The sequence below is a fragment of the Siniperca chuatsi genome, linkage group LG10 (assembly GCF_020085105.1).
Source record: "Siniperca chuatsi isolate FFG_IHB_CAS linkage group LG10, ASM2008510v1, whole genome shotgun sequence".
NCBI classification, from domain to species: Eukaryota; Metazoa; Chordata; class Actinopteri; order Centrarchiformes; family Sinipercidae; genus Siniperca; species Siniperca chuatsi.
The window spans coordinates 31,160,740-31,175,449 of NC_058051.1; the positions used below are offsets into that span (position 1 = coordinate 31,160,740).

Genomic DNA, 14,710 nt, shown 5'->3' on the forward strand with positions numbered 1-14,710 from the left:
TGTGTGTGCGTGTGTGTGTGTGTGTTCTCAGTGTATGTGTGTCTGTGTGTGTGTGTGTGTGTGTGTGTGTGTGTGTGTGTGTGTGTGTGTGTGTGTTCTCTGTGTGTGTGTGTGTGCGTGTGTGTGTGTGTGTTCACAGTGTGTGTGTGTGTGTGTGTGTGTGTGTGTGTGTGTGTGTGTTCACAGTGTGTGTGTGTGTGTGTGTGTGTGTGTGTGTGTGTGTGTGTGTGTGTGTGTGTTCACAGTGTGTGTGTGTGTGTGTGTGTGTGTGTGTGTTCTCAGTGTGTGTGCGTGTGTGTGTGTGTGTTCTCAGTGTATGTGTGTCTGTGTGTGTGTGTGTGTGTGTGTGTGTGTGTGTGTGTGTGTGTGTGTGTGTGTCTCTGTGTGTGTGTGTGCGTGCGTGTGTGTGTGTGTGTGTGTGTGTGTGTGTTCTCTCTGTGTGTGTGTGTGTTCACAGTGTGTGTGTGTGTGTGTGTGTGTGTTCTCAGTGTGTGTGTGTGTGTGTGTGTGTGTGTGTGTGTGTGTTCTCAGTGTGTGTGTGTGTGTGTGTGTGTGTGTGTGTGTGTGTGTGTGTGTGTTCACAGTGTGTGTGTGTGTGTGTGTGTGTGTGTGTGTGTGTGTGTGTGTGTGTGTGTGTGTGTGTGTGTGTGTGTGTGTGTGTGTGTGTGTGTGTGTGTGTGTTCTGTGTGTCTGTGTGTGCGTGTGTGTGTGTGTGTGTGTGTGTGTGTAACTCTGTGTGTGTGTGTGTGTGTGTGTTCACAGTGTGTGTGTGTGTGTGTCTCTGTGTGTGTGTGTGTGTGTGTGTGTGTGTGTGTGTGTAACTCTGTGTGTGTGTGTGTGTCTCTGTGTGTGTGTGTGTCTGTGTGTGTGTGTCTCTGTGTGTGTGTGTGTCTGTCTGTGTGTGTGTGTTCTCAGTGTGTCTGTGTGTGTGTGTTCTCAGTGTGTCTGTGTGTGTGTGTGTGTGTGTGTGTGTGTGTGTGTGTGTAATAAGGTGGAGGATGAAGCAGATGAGGGACTACACCGTTTTAGGATGAAGTAGAATTAAAATGGTGGAATAAGAAATAACTGGAAATAGGGTAAAGTATTCTTTCAAATTAATGTAAATAAATAATATAGAAAACAGTGAAGCAGATTAAAGCTCTTAGTTATTCAAACATTTGCTGATGAGTCTGATGACGCAACGCTGAGAAACACGCACACATCCTTGCACTTCTATCCTTGTGAGGACCGCTATTGACATTATGCATTCCTACCCTAACCTTAACGATCAGGACAAAATGCCAAACCCACCCCACACACTCACACACACTCTCACACACACTCACACACACACTCACACACACACTCACTCACACACACACACACACACACACACACACACACACACACACACACACACACACACACACACACACACACACACACACTGTTGCACTCAGAGGCTTCGGTCCTCACGTTCCTTCTGCATTAAATTTAATAATAACATTAAAACGTTGAGTTTTCACGTAAAAGAAATGAAACAATGAAGTCGTGAAACTCTGACAGCAGGACTCTGTAAGTCAGGATCAGGTAATAAAGCAGGACCCCCTTTCAGGGTCATCGTGTCACGTCCTGTGCTGTACTGGAGGATATTCACACAGTTTCTACCACAAAGCAGCTGACTCGCTGTACGTCGGAGTCCCGAACTGTAGTTTCCCTTTAAAGCTGCTCCTGGTTTCTGTTTACATTCAGTGTTTCTCACTAAACTGTCTGATTTATTTTAACGTTCGTGTCCTGTGTTGTTTCCGTCCATGTTTACCTGCTGGCTCTCTCCTTCTTCTTGCCTTTGTTGCTGCTTGGAGCATCACTGCCGCCTGTAGCTCAGTGGACAAGTGTCCAACCATCAGCTGACCTGTTCACTGCATCACCTGCTCGCACGCGTGTCCTCGTGCACGAGATAAACAACGCAGGGACCCACTCGTATAAAAACCGTCTCCGTCTCTCTACTGGAGGTCAAGAACTCCACAGGGAACCTTTAAGACGGGTCCTGCAGTTGTTGTGTCCTCCTCTGGTTCAGATCTTCAGTAAATGTCCTGATCTCCTTCTGCTGTCCAGAGGAGGAACCCTTGAGACGTTAGTGACCCCATGAACTTTCCTGTAGCGCCACCATCAGGACAAACTGTTCATGTTTGGCAAACACTGCGGCCGGCAATTGGTCAAATTTACCCGCTGCTGTTTTTCGATTGTATGAAACTTAGTTTCATTACAATATTCAAGTGCTATTGTTAAAAATGGTCAAGATAAAGCCAGATTTTAAAAATGGGCATTTATATTATATTAAATATATTATATTTAAGCGCCAGCGGCTAAAACTCACCCCGATAGAGAACGCAGTCATTGTCTTCCTGTTAATTTCGGGCATTTAGATAAAAACTGTGTTGGGCCTTTTGCCTCCTGCTGTGCGTGATAGAGCTGTCGTAGGCTAACCTCCAGTTTGGATAAGAGAGCGTTATAAATGCTGTTTTGCATTCCTAACGCTCTCTTATCCAAACTGCATCAGACTTGCTCTGTGCACTGAGTGAAGCAGCGGCTTCCTGGGTTGATTGACAGGTCATCATCTGACAGCGATCCAGAGCGAGAAACTCTTATACTAAAGATTTCAAATGTAGCCTCAACATTTATGAAGCAGACTCTGAAGTGCTCTTTCCCGCTGACACAGGTGTGTTCTGCGGTCCCTTCAGGTGTGCGGCTCCCTCATGAGAGTAGGAGTTTTCAGCCGCAGTGTCGGCCTATTGTTAGCGAAAGTCATTATAGGTTTTTTCGTTGGGCAAAAATCTACTTTGAATTGTGCTTCTTCTTCTTCTTCTTCTTCTTCTTCTTCTTCTTCTTCTTCTTCTTCTTTTTTCCTTTCGGCTGTTCCCTTTCAGGGGTCGCCACAGCTTTGAATTGTGCAATTGATTAGAATTTTTTTCTGGTTTTGTTAAATTAGTTTGGATGCACGCCAAACAAAAGGCTGAATGCAAACACAATAAAAGATTCTGTTAATGCCTGAAGTGCTGGGATGCAGTTTGTGGGACGTGCACACCCGAGGTGCTGAATCTGTTTGAGCAACGCGTAGCAGAAATAATCAATGCATTCTAATAGCGTGTACATTTTACCCGTTTTTATTTTCTATCCGATTTTAGGTATTCAGTTTGATTCAGCTTTATTTATACAGCGCCAGTTCATAACAGACGTTATCTCATTGCACTTTTCCTACAGAGCAGGTCCAGACCGAACTCTATGATGTTATCAGGTATACAGCGACTTCTGGCGGTTCTAGTGTTAAGAACAGGTAACAGCAGTGTTTGTGACTTCCTGTTTTTAGTTCTCATGTGTTTGTGTTTAATGAGCATCAGCAGAACTCGCTGTTACCAGAGTTCCTGTGTTTCTGCTGTCTGTGCGACTCTCAGTAGAACAAAACTCTCTCTCTGTAACGTCGTAGGAATTTATTCCCCCATCAGACGCCATGTTTGCTCCTCAGTCCAGTGACGTTCATACATTATATCTTGTGTTTGTGGATCCAGCTGCCTCCTATTTCAGTCCCACCACAGATTCATCATCACTTTCACAAGTGAACCGTATATATTATAAAATATATAGAGTTTTAGTGTCGTATGAACATGAATGTCCAGCATATTAACATGTTTGCTGACGTGTTCAGTATTTTGTATCTGACATCAAACATCAACATGTGATGAAACAAATATTTATTACAGCTGGTGATTATTTAATTTGCACTTAATGAAACTGAGGTCTGAAGCGTTTTCAGGTGAATAGTACTCTGTAGTAACTCTGAACAGGTAGTTCAGAGTAAACTGTCGACTCTGCTGCTGTTGGATTGTGTCGACTTGTTGATGAGCCGATTGAATCCTTATTAACTTTAATTGCATCAAAATATGGATTAAAAGTTATTGTTGTATTTTTCTAAAACAGTGATGTGATGAGTCACATGACCTGCAGCAGCTCAGAGTCCTCTGAACGTCTCTCAGACTGACCAGATACTTATACACTGAAAATACTTTGTGAATTCCTCTGAAACCGACGAGTCTTTATGTCCAAACTGACACAAATTATTTTTAATTTAGTTTCTCTTAACAAGATAGCAGCTGCTGTTGGTCTGAGGCTGTTTAGTGAATACGGCTCCAGGTGATGTTGGATAAAATCTTATGATGAATATGATGTTAGGTATTTAGCATTTAGCCTTTAGCTGTGATGGTTAAGGTTAGGGTAAGGGAATGCATTGTGTGTGTGTGTGTGTGTGTGTGTGTGTGTGTGTGTGCGTGTGTGCCTGAGACCTCCTGACCTCACTACAGGACCACTTCCTCTGACAAACACACTGCTAAGATATTACTGTCAATGTGAGGACCCTGATTAATGTAATGAATTCCACTTTATAGTTTTAAATTGCATGAACTAATTTTTAGCTGCTATTTTTGTTTTCCTGACTGCTTCAGTCTTAGTGTTTTCATCAAACAAACTGTAAAACGCCGCTGAACGCTTCCTGCTGAGCGGCAAACAGCAGCCAGACGCAGTCAGAGAGCAGCTGCTGAACATAGCGGAGCATCTAGCTGCTAAAGAGCCAGATGTTTCCCTCAGCAGCTGCTGAACGTAGCGGAGCATCTAGCAGCTAAAGAGCCAGATCCTCAGCTGCTGGAGACCAAACACAGAGCTGACAGAGAGAAGACCGGACTGACGTCCATCAGGAGACACAGACACGCCTCCTGGCGAGCGCGTCATGTGACTCTGACGCCTCCTGATGAAGCGCCATGTGACTCTGACACGCCTCCTGATGAAGCGTCCATGTGACTCTGACACGCCTCCTGACGGCGTCGTGTGACTCTGACACGCCTCCTGATGAAGCGTCGCGACTCTGACACGCCTCCTGACGGCGCCGTGGTGACTCTGACACGCCTCCTGATGAAGCGCCACGTGACTCTGACACGCCTCCTGATGAAGCGTCCACGTGACTCTGACACGCCCTCCTGGCGGCGTCGTGTGACTCTGACACGCCTCCTGACGGCGTCATGTGACTCTGACACGCCTCCTGACGGCGTCATGTGACTCTGACACGCCTCCTGACGGCGTCGTGTGACTCTGACACGCCTCCTGATGAAGCGTCGTGTGACTCTGACACGCCTCCTGATGAAGCGTCGTGTGACTCTGACACGCCTCCTGATGAAGCGTCGTGTGACTCTGACACGCCTCCTGATGAAGCGTCGTGTGACTCTGACACGCCTCAGACTGATGAAGCGTCATGTGACTCTGACACGCCTCAGACTGATGAAGCGTCATGTGACTCTGACACGCCTCCTGACGAAGCGTCATGTGACTCTGACACGCCTCCTGACGAAGCGTCATGTGACTCTGTAGCTGCTGGAGGCGGAAACAAGCAGCTGTTTGATGACATGGACCGGTCCTCACAAATATACAAGTATATCAACAAACACACAGACACAGAGAGGTGGGTTGTTGATACCTGGTTTTCGTCTTCAAGGACAACTCATGCCTCAGCTGGCAGAGTGTGAGTGTGTGTGTACTTGTACTTGCTACATAGTGAGGACTGAAACCCCTTTTTCACCTACAGAGTGAGGACATTTTGGCCGGTCCTCACAACTTCAAAGGGCTGTCTGAAGGTTGAGACTTGGTTCGAAGGGTTAGGCGTTTAGCTGTGATGGTTAAGGTTAGGCTAAGGGGCTAGGGAGTGCATTATGTCAATGATGGTCCTCACAAAGATAGATGTACAAGGATGTGTGTGTTGTATTGTTGGTCGTCCTTCAGACGCTATAAACCTTCTGGCACAAACAGACTGAAGCTGCTGAAAGTCTGTTTTTTGTTTTGTGACGTGATGTCTGGGTTTGATTTACAGGAGGCGGAGCCACAGACGCTGTCATTCAATAAATATAAGATTTATTTTAACGTAGCCTGGCAGGTGTTACGGTGATAAAACCTGATTTGTGCACATGAAGTAACAGAATATAACGTTAACACATTTATTTAAGGGATGTCAGAGATAACACAATGACTGCAGTAACCAACTCCACATTGATTACTAATAAACAGCGACAGCTATCAGAGTGATGTCAATGAGCTGGTTGGATTTCAAACAGTGTAGTTTTGAGTTTACACATATATTAACATGTTAACAATAATCTATAATGTTTTGTTAATTTGTGGATGCTAAGTATTTTCAAGTCTTTGTATTGACTTCTGTTTGAAACATTTTGAAGTTGTATTGGTGCATCTTAGCGTCGGTTTGTGTCACTCTTCACTTCACCTTCAGTCTGAACTCACCTGAAGCCACTAATGTGGCTCAGAGTAAAAATGACGTTTTTACAGTGAGGTTCTGAATGCTGAACATGTGTAAATGAAGCTGACAGGTTTTTATCTCCTCTGTGTTCAGTTTAAAGCAGCGTGAACGTGAATCAGTAATAAACAGGAAGGAGCTCATGTGATGAAGCAGCAGCTGTATTGACAAGGATGGGTGAGTGTGAGCTGCTCACTCTATAGATCATCAATCAATATCCGCAGGGATTGATGAGCTGTACGCTCCACACTGCTCATTAACTCATTATATGCTCCAGCAGACAAACAGGAAAAGATTCATTGCTTGACCTCCCAGCTGGCCTTGAAGGCAGATGGCTGATGAAGAGCGAATAAAGGAACAATCCGCCCAAAACACTCAAACTGTGGGCAGAGAGCCAAGAGAGAAACATGTTTAAAGGAGGAAATCTGGTCTCACTGTCAGAATGTTTTTAGATTGAACTTTAAAAATGTGCCCGTCAAACATCGCACTCCTTCTCAGAGTCATAACTCAGTCAGATCTGAACTCACCGACATCAAACACACATTGAATCGTTCAGTGCGACTCACACTTCCAGAGGAGATCATTATCTCTGACGTCCGTTCAGAATAAACCTCCAGAAAGCGGCTGCAGAAGCTGCCTGAGAATCCTGCTGATTCTAAGTTTCCTTCAGTCTCACAGTGATCCAGAGACAGCTGTCTGTCCGTCCACGGGTCCACTGCAGACAGGAGCTGCTGACTGCTGGTTCGGCTGCTCTGACGGGACAGTCTGACTAAATATATGAATGACTAATAATATGGGAACAATAAACAAACAAGCAAGTCTGTTATGATTTAAGTTATCAACATTTATTCAGACGACAAAATAAAACATAAATATAAAGATGGACAGATTTTTAGATGTGAAGCTCATTAAACGCGTCAAAACCAGAGTCAAGAAATCGTGATGAAGCCTTTTTTACGCTCGCACTGTTTCTTTGTGTCTAAAATCTGTGGCAAAAAATTAACTCACATTTTATATTTGTTTCTTGATAATATCATTTCAATGAAATAACGTTCAACTTGACCCATTATTGTCAGTGGTTAATACAGATTAAATGGGCTCACAGTGGGTTGGGAGGCAGAACGTTTGAGAACCATCGGATTAAGATTCAGATCACAGCTGGAACACAATGTCAGAACTGAAAATACATTAAAAACAACAAACTAGCTACAAACAACACTGATGTGATCGTGTGTCAGGGCTGAGTAAACGACCTGTTGGTGTTTATTCTGGAAGAAATGAGTCTTTTAACAAATTAACACCATGTGACCTGTGACACTGGCCACCATGTCTTTATCCTTGTTATTGTCCTGTAGTGCCTCGTACTCCCAAATCAATTGATCACAAACACACTGACACACAGTGACTCTGGGGCCCCGGGGCCCCGGGGCCGCTACCTGCTTTACCCTGATGCGTCTCGAGACTTGTCATGTATTAACTCTGATCTGTTGAATATCTGTGGCTGTTCAGTTTTACATCACAGTAAAGGGAATCTCTTTAGATGTTATTATTCACCTCCTCCAGGTGGCAAAGCCACTTCCTGTCAGGTAAACAGCCGCTCACACCTGAAGACTGTCTCTTCTTCAGTGGAAATCAGATAAACCTGGAAGTAAGAGATGCTGTCAGCGTTTCCACCAGAACAATGAAGTGTGACTTGGTCGTCTTTTCTCTTCCAGAATAATGTCCTGTAATATATATCATCATCTGCATAGAAGAGCACACGGTCAATGAAACTGCTGTTACAGGTGGAGGTGAATAGTAGCATCATCAGATGGGTGGAGTCCTGTTTGACTGACAGGTCACTGTGTGTTTATTATTACCAACACAGGGGAGCTCTATCTCTGCAGCTCTATTCACTCTTTATACAAACGAATGTTGAGTTAACTCATCTGATGTTTTCAGTGATTGTCGGTCTGAAGACGAACCGACGTGTCGTGGATGTGTGGACGAGTTTAGTGTCAGAAGTTTCTTCAGATAAACACCAAGAAAACGAAGGAAAGACAACAAGAAGCTTTCAGTGGTGACTGAAGTTATAAATGAATATAAATATCTGACTGTCGGGCGTCACACACATACAGCTCTGTTTGTGGAGAGCTTTCTAACTTCCTGTTTGATTGTCTGTAACAACAACAAACTCAGTGTGATCGATAACATGTTCAGTCAGAGTTTAGTCCTGATGCTGAGGAGCGAGTGGACTGATGAAGAGTCCACTGGGAGGGATATTCCTCACTGTTCTCTTGTAGACTAAACAGTTAATCACTTAATCCAAAAACTAATCAAAAGATTAATCAATAATAAAATAACTCTTAGTTGTAGCTCTAGAATACACTGGACACATGTTGACCAGCTGAATGAATATTCAACATTAACACTGTCAAAACAAAACTTTATTGCTGTGTAGTTCCCTGACAGACAGTAGAAGCCAGTACAATATGATCTCATGTGCGTCTGTTTTTGTGTTCCTAAAGGAAACGTCCTCCTGATGAAGAAGGTTCCTCCTCTTCCTCCTCACATCACAGTTTCCTCATCACAGACGCGGCAAGTTGCCTCAACAGGTTGGTGCAACTTTAATCTCTCTATCTGCTGACGCGTCACGCTGAGTCAGGGCGTCCAGCTGGTTGCCATAGCAACCGGTGACCTCAGAGACGGCCGCCACATGGCGGGCGATGATGTCATCAGTCCTGAACAAGAACTTGAGTTGCTGTATACTGTCGTCTTTGGACAATGTTGCTCATCAGTGTTGCCTTTAGGTGTTGTTGTGTTGTTATTGTCACAGTTGCTGCTTCCTGTAGAAGTTTCAGTGTTCAGTGATTGGTGGAGGAGCCAGTGATCTGATTGGTTGTTTCAGGAATCTGCAGATTGAACCTCATTGACCCAAAGATCATTAGAGAGACTGTGTTTCTGTGTGTGTGTTTCTGTGTGTGTGTTTCTGTGTGTGTGTGTGTGTTTCTGTGTGTGTGTGTGTGTTTTCTGTGTGTGTGTGTGTGTGTGTGTGTGTGTGTGTGTGTTTCTGTGTGTGTGTGTGTGTGTGTGTGTGTGTGTGTGTTTCTGTGTGTGTGTTTCTGTGTGTGTGTTTGTGTGTGTGTGTGTGTTTCTGTGTGTGTGTGTGTGTGTGTTTCTGTGTGTGTGTTTCTGTGTGTGTGTTTCTGTGTGTGTGTTTCTGTGTGTGTGTTTCTGTGTGTGTGTGTGTGTTTCTGTGTGTGTGTTTCTGTGTGTGTGTGTGTGTGTGTGTGTGTGTGTGTGTGTCTGTGTGTGTGTGTGTGTGTGTGTGTTGTCTGTTTCTGTGTGTGTGTGTGTGTGTGTGTGTGTGTGTGTGTGTGTGTGTTTCTGTGTGTGTGTGTGTGTGTGTGTGTGTGTGTGTGTGTTTCTGTGTGTGTAACAGAGCAGTCATTGTTATCAGTCCTTTCTCTGTCTCCTGTCTCTCTCTCTCTCTCTGTCTCTCTCTCTCTGTCTCTGTCTCTCTCTCTGTGTCTCTGTCTCTCTCTCTGTCTCCTGTCTCTCTCTCTCTGTCTCTGTCTGTCTCTCTCTGTCGCCTGTCTCTCTCTCTGTCTCCTGTCTCTCTCTCTGTCTCTCTGTCGCCTGTCTCTCTGTCGCCTGTCTCTCTCTCTGTCTCCTGTCTCTCTCTCTGTCCCCCCCCCCTCCCTCTCTGTTGTTTCCTCTTTATTCTCAGTGTCTGTCTCTCATTGACCGTCTCGTTATGAATCACTTCTTCAGTACAAACTCTTCTCAGTCTGTCGTTTAAAACCAGTTAGTGATTCTCTGCATTTCATTCATGCATTACACATTTAAGGCCACAATAATTACTTTGTAGCAATTACAATAATTATTATTATAAATAAATAAATAAATAAATAAGTAAATTATCCAGAATTTACAGCAACAAAATATTTTTAAAAAACCAAGTACTTGAAATGAGCTTCTGTAAATGTTTAAGAAAAAAAATCAGACCGATTTTCAAAATAAAATATTTCAGTCCTTTAAATTCAAGGGTTTATTTATTTTTAAATGTTTATGTCCCGTCTGTGCTTCCATACACTTTGCACATCTCTTCACTCTACATTTAATTCAGTTTATTTCATTTTCTATTCACTGTCTACATGTTTATTTTACTGTGAACGCCTTCAACATTAATAAAGTTCAGTCAGATTTTTTCTGCAGTGTTGAACTGAACACATCTCTCCATCACACACATTTCCTCCCAATTACTGTGTCACCTTTCACCTCCTCCCCTCCCCCTCCATTCATTACTCCGCCTGGTTGGTTCGTCTCTGTACAAGCTGCTTTTCACGCTCTCTAAAGCTCACCCCACCCCCTCCTCCCCCCTCCCCCTCCTCCTCCCTCTTTAAAGCCTCTTCACTCGTCCTTCATCTTTTGTTTCTACTGGAAAGCCTCACACACCTGATAAACAACACACACACACCCAGAACAATATAATATAATATATGAAGTAATAATAATAATATAATAATAAAAATAATAAAAGCAGCCCCACCCACCAACATTCAAACACAGGACCCGGAGCTGCTGTCTGTAGACTTATTTCATGTTTTGAATGATTATTAAAGGGTGTACACAGTTTTTTAAGGGTTAAAATTCACTTAAAGTGTATCAAATAGCAGTAAAGCCTCGATGAATTTTCACCTTAATTGAAACATTTAAAACCCTTGTAAGATACACTGTAAATGTGAATGATGGCTTTCATCTTAATTTATAAATTAATAATAAATAAGTTATTTTAACCCTTAAATATCCCTTAAGCTGTGCAGAAAACCCATGAAAGTCCCTTAATGAATTACAGTTTATAAATAAATCCATTAATTATCTTGTTTCCAATTAAAATACTTTAATTATAGCTTTATTAATGGGTATTTGACTTATGTAATGCTGATTGTAGTCAAGTCCATTGTAGTTATAAAGACCAATTTCCCAAATCACAGTTTTCTCAGAGTTTTTTACAACATATGACATGTTTGTCCTCAGAGCCTCGACTCAGATCGTGAGGAGATAAAAGCTTGTACAACAGTTTCTGCATCACTAAGATTTAAAATAGATCGGATTTTTGCAATGTTTCTGAGGTGATAAAAACATGTTTGGACGAGCTCAGTGATATGTTGCTCAAAACATAAACTGCTATCAAACAGATTTCTTGCAACAGGCTTGATATGTTGTGACAGGTCACCAGTAGATGGCAGTATTTGTTTAGTGATGTGTTGGGGCCCAATAACAAGGATTTCAGTTTTATTTGAGTTGAGCTGAAGAAAATGTATCGACATCCAGTGTTTTATGTCAGACAGGCAGTCCTGCAGAGAACTCGACAGGGAGGTACAACTGTGTGTCGTCTGCATAACAATGAAAAGAAATACCATGTCTGCGGATTACATCACCCACAGGAAGCGTGTATAAGGAGAACAGTATTGGTCCCAGAATTGAGCCTTGAGGCACACCGTACTTGATATAGGAAAAGGATGACATGAAGTTATTAATACTGACACAGAGTTTCCTATTGGACAGATGAGAACCAGTCTAGTGCAGAGCCAGATACGCCCCCCCAGTGCCTCAGTCTGTCTAGAAGAACGCCATGATCAATAGAGTCAAAGGCAGCACTGAAGTCCAGCAGAACAAGAACTGAACACATGCGCACACACTAAAACACACACACACACACACACACATGAATTTAGTGAGTAAAGTCTGATCCTGATTCTGATCCTGATTTTGATCTTGATCCTGATTTGACCTAAACTGGATTATCTCATAATGGGCTGTGATTGGTCAGATCTATTTTTGCGAAACACAATTAATGTGCTATTGAGACGTTAATGCAGAAATATAAAATCACATCGTAGACGCTGCTGCACCAGCTGTCACACACACACACACACACACACACACACACACACACACACACACACACACTGTCAGACCTCAGGCTGTGTGTGTTTTCTCTTTGTGTGTTTGATTGATGTGTGTGTGCAGCGGTGCATGTGACCCTGAGTGTGTTGGAGCTCAGCTGGGAGTGTTTGTCCACTTCTCATCAGGACCTCATGTAATATTAATCTCACACACACACACACACACACACACACACACACACACACACACACACACACACACACACACACACACACACACACACACACACACACACACACACACACACACACTCTTCACAGCACATTAAACTGGCTGTGGTCACCATGACGACCTGAACACTTTATGATTCTCACCTGCTGTGACCTGTGAGCTGTGAACCAATCAGAAGACAGAAAACAAACAGAAAGCGGGACTCACCTGAGCCGAGAGCGCTGTAATAACAATACAATCGATCAGTATGGATCCTGATCGATAAATGTGTTTATGTGTCTGCTTGTTGTGGAGAGCAGGACGCATGTTGTTTTATTTTGCTTCATCATCATCATCATCAACAACAAGACCTGTGTTGGACAGACGCTTCTTCTTCTTCACCTGTACAACCTGCAGCAGCTGCTTCCCATCATGCACTGGGGCTCACAGTGGGATTATTCAACCACCCACAGCAGCAGCTGATGGAGGAGAATCAAAGAGACGCATCAGCTGTGGGACACACAGCAACACTGAGGAACACACAAGAACACTGAGGAACACACAAGAACACTGAGGAACATACAGGAAAACAAAGGAACACACAGGAACACTGAGGAACACACAAGAACACGGACGAACATACAGGAACCCACAGCAACACTGAGGAACACACAAGAACACTGAGGAACATACAGGAAAACAAAGGAACACACAGGAACACTGAGGAACACACAGCAACACTGAGGAACACACAAGAACACTGAGGAACATACAGGAAAACAAAGGAACACACAGGAACACTGAGGAACACACAAGAACACGGACGAACATACAGGAACCCACAGCAACACTGAGGAACACACAAGAACACTGAGGAACATACAAGAACACGGACGAACATACAGGAACCCACAGGAACACTGAGGAACATACAGGAAAACAAAGGAACACACAGGAACACTGAGGAACACACAGCAACACTGAGGAACACACAAGAACACTGAGGAACATACAGGAAAACAAAGGAACACACAGGAACACACAGGAACACTGAGGAACACACAAGAACACGGACGAACATACAGGAACCCACAGCAACACTGAGGAACACACAAGAACACTGAGGAACATACAAGAACACGGACGAACATACAGGAACCCACAGGAACACTGAGGAACATACAGGAAAACAAAGGAACACACAGGAACACTGAGGAACACACAGCAACACTGAGGAACACACAAGAACACTGAGGAACATACAGGAAAACAAAGGAACACACAGGAACACTGAGGAACACACAAGAACACGGACGAACATACAGGAACCCACAGCAACACTGAGGAACACACAAGAACACTGAGGAACATACAAGAACACGGACGAACATACAGGAACCCACAGGAACACTGAGGAACATACAGGAAAACAAAGGAACACACAGGAACACTGAGGAACACACAAGAACACTGAGGAACATACAGGAACCCACAGCAACACTGAGGAACACACAGGAACACTGAGGAACATACAGGAACACTGAGGAACACTGAGGAACATACAGGAAAACAAAGGAACACACAGGAACACTGAGGAACACACAAGAACACTGAGGAACACACAAGAACACGGACGAACATACAGGAACCCACAGCAACACTGAGGAACACACAAGAACACTGAGGAACATACAGGAAAACAAAGGAACACACAGGAACACTGAGGAACACACAAGAACACTGAGGAACATACAGGAAAACAAAGGAACACACAGGAACACTGAGGAACACACAAGAACACTGAGGAACACACAAGAACACGGACGAACATACAGGAACATACAGGAAAACAAAGGAACACACAGGAACACTGAGGAACACACAGGAACCCACAGGAACACTGAGGAACATACAGGCACACTGAGGAACCCAAAGGAACACACAGGAACAGTGAGGAACATACAGGAAAACAAAGGAACACACAGGAACTTTGAGGAACATACTGGAACACACAGGGACACTGATGAACATACAGGAACACTGAGGAACACACAGGAACTTTGAGGAACAAACAGGAAAACAAAGGAACACACAGGAATACTGAGGAACACACAGGAACACGGATGAACATACAGGAACACACAGGAACACTGAGGAACACACAGGAACACTGAGGAACACTGAGGAACATACAGGAAAACAAAGGAACACACAGGAACACTGAGGAACACACAAGAACACTGAGGAACACACAAGAACACGGAGGAACATACAGGAACCCAC

The 14,710-nt window shown here is 43.8% G+C and overlaps 1 protein-coding gene across 1 annotated transcript in view; it reads left to right on the plus strand.

Moving 5' to 3' along the window:
• Positions 1–14,710, plus strand: part of plxnb3 (plexin B3) — a 97,048-nt gene that overhangs the window by 19,303 nt on the left and 63,035 nt on the right. The window contains exon 2 of the mRNA XM_044211589.1: positions 8,833–8,919. The gene's annotated coding sequence lies outside the window, so the exon portion shown is untranslated. The remainder of the gene's footprint in view (positions 1–8,832; positions 8,920–14,710) is intronic.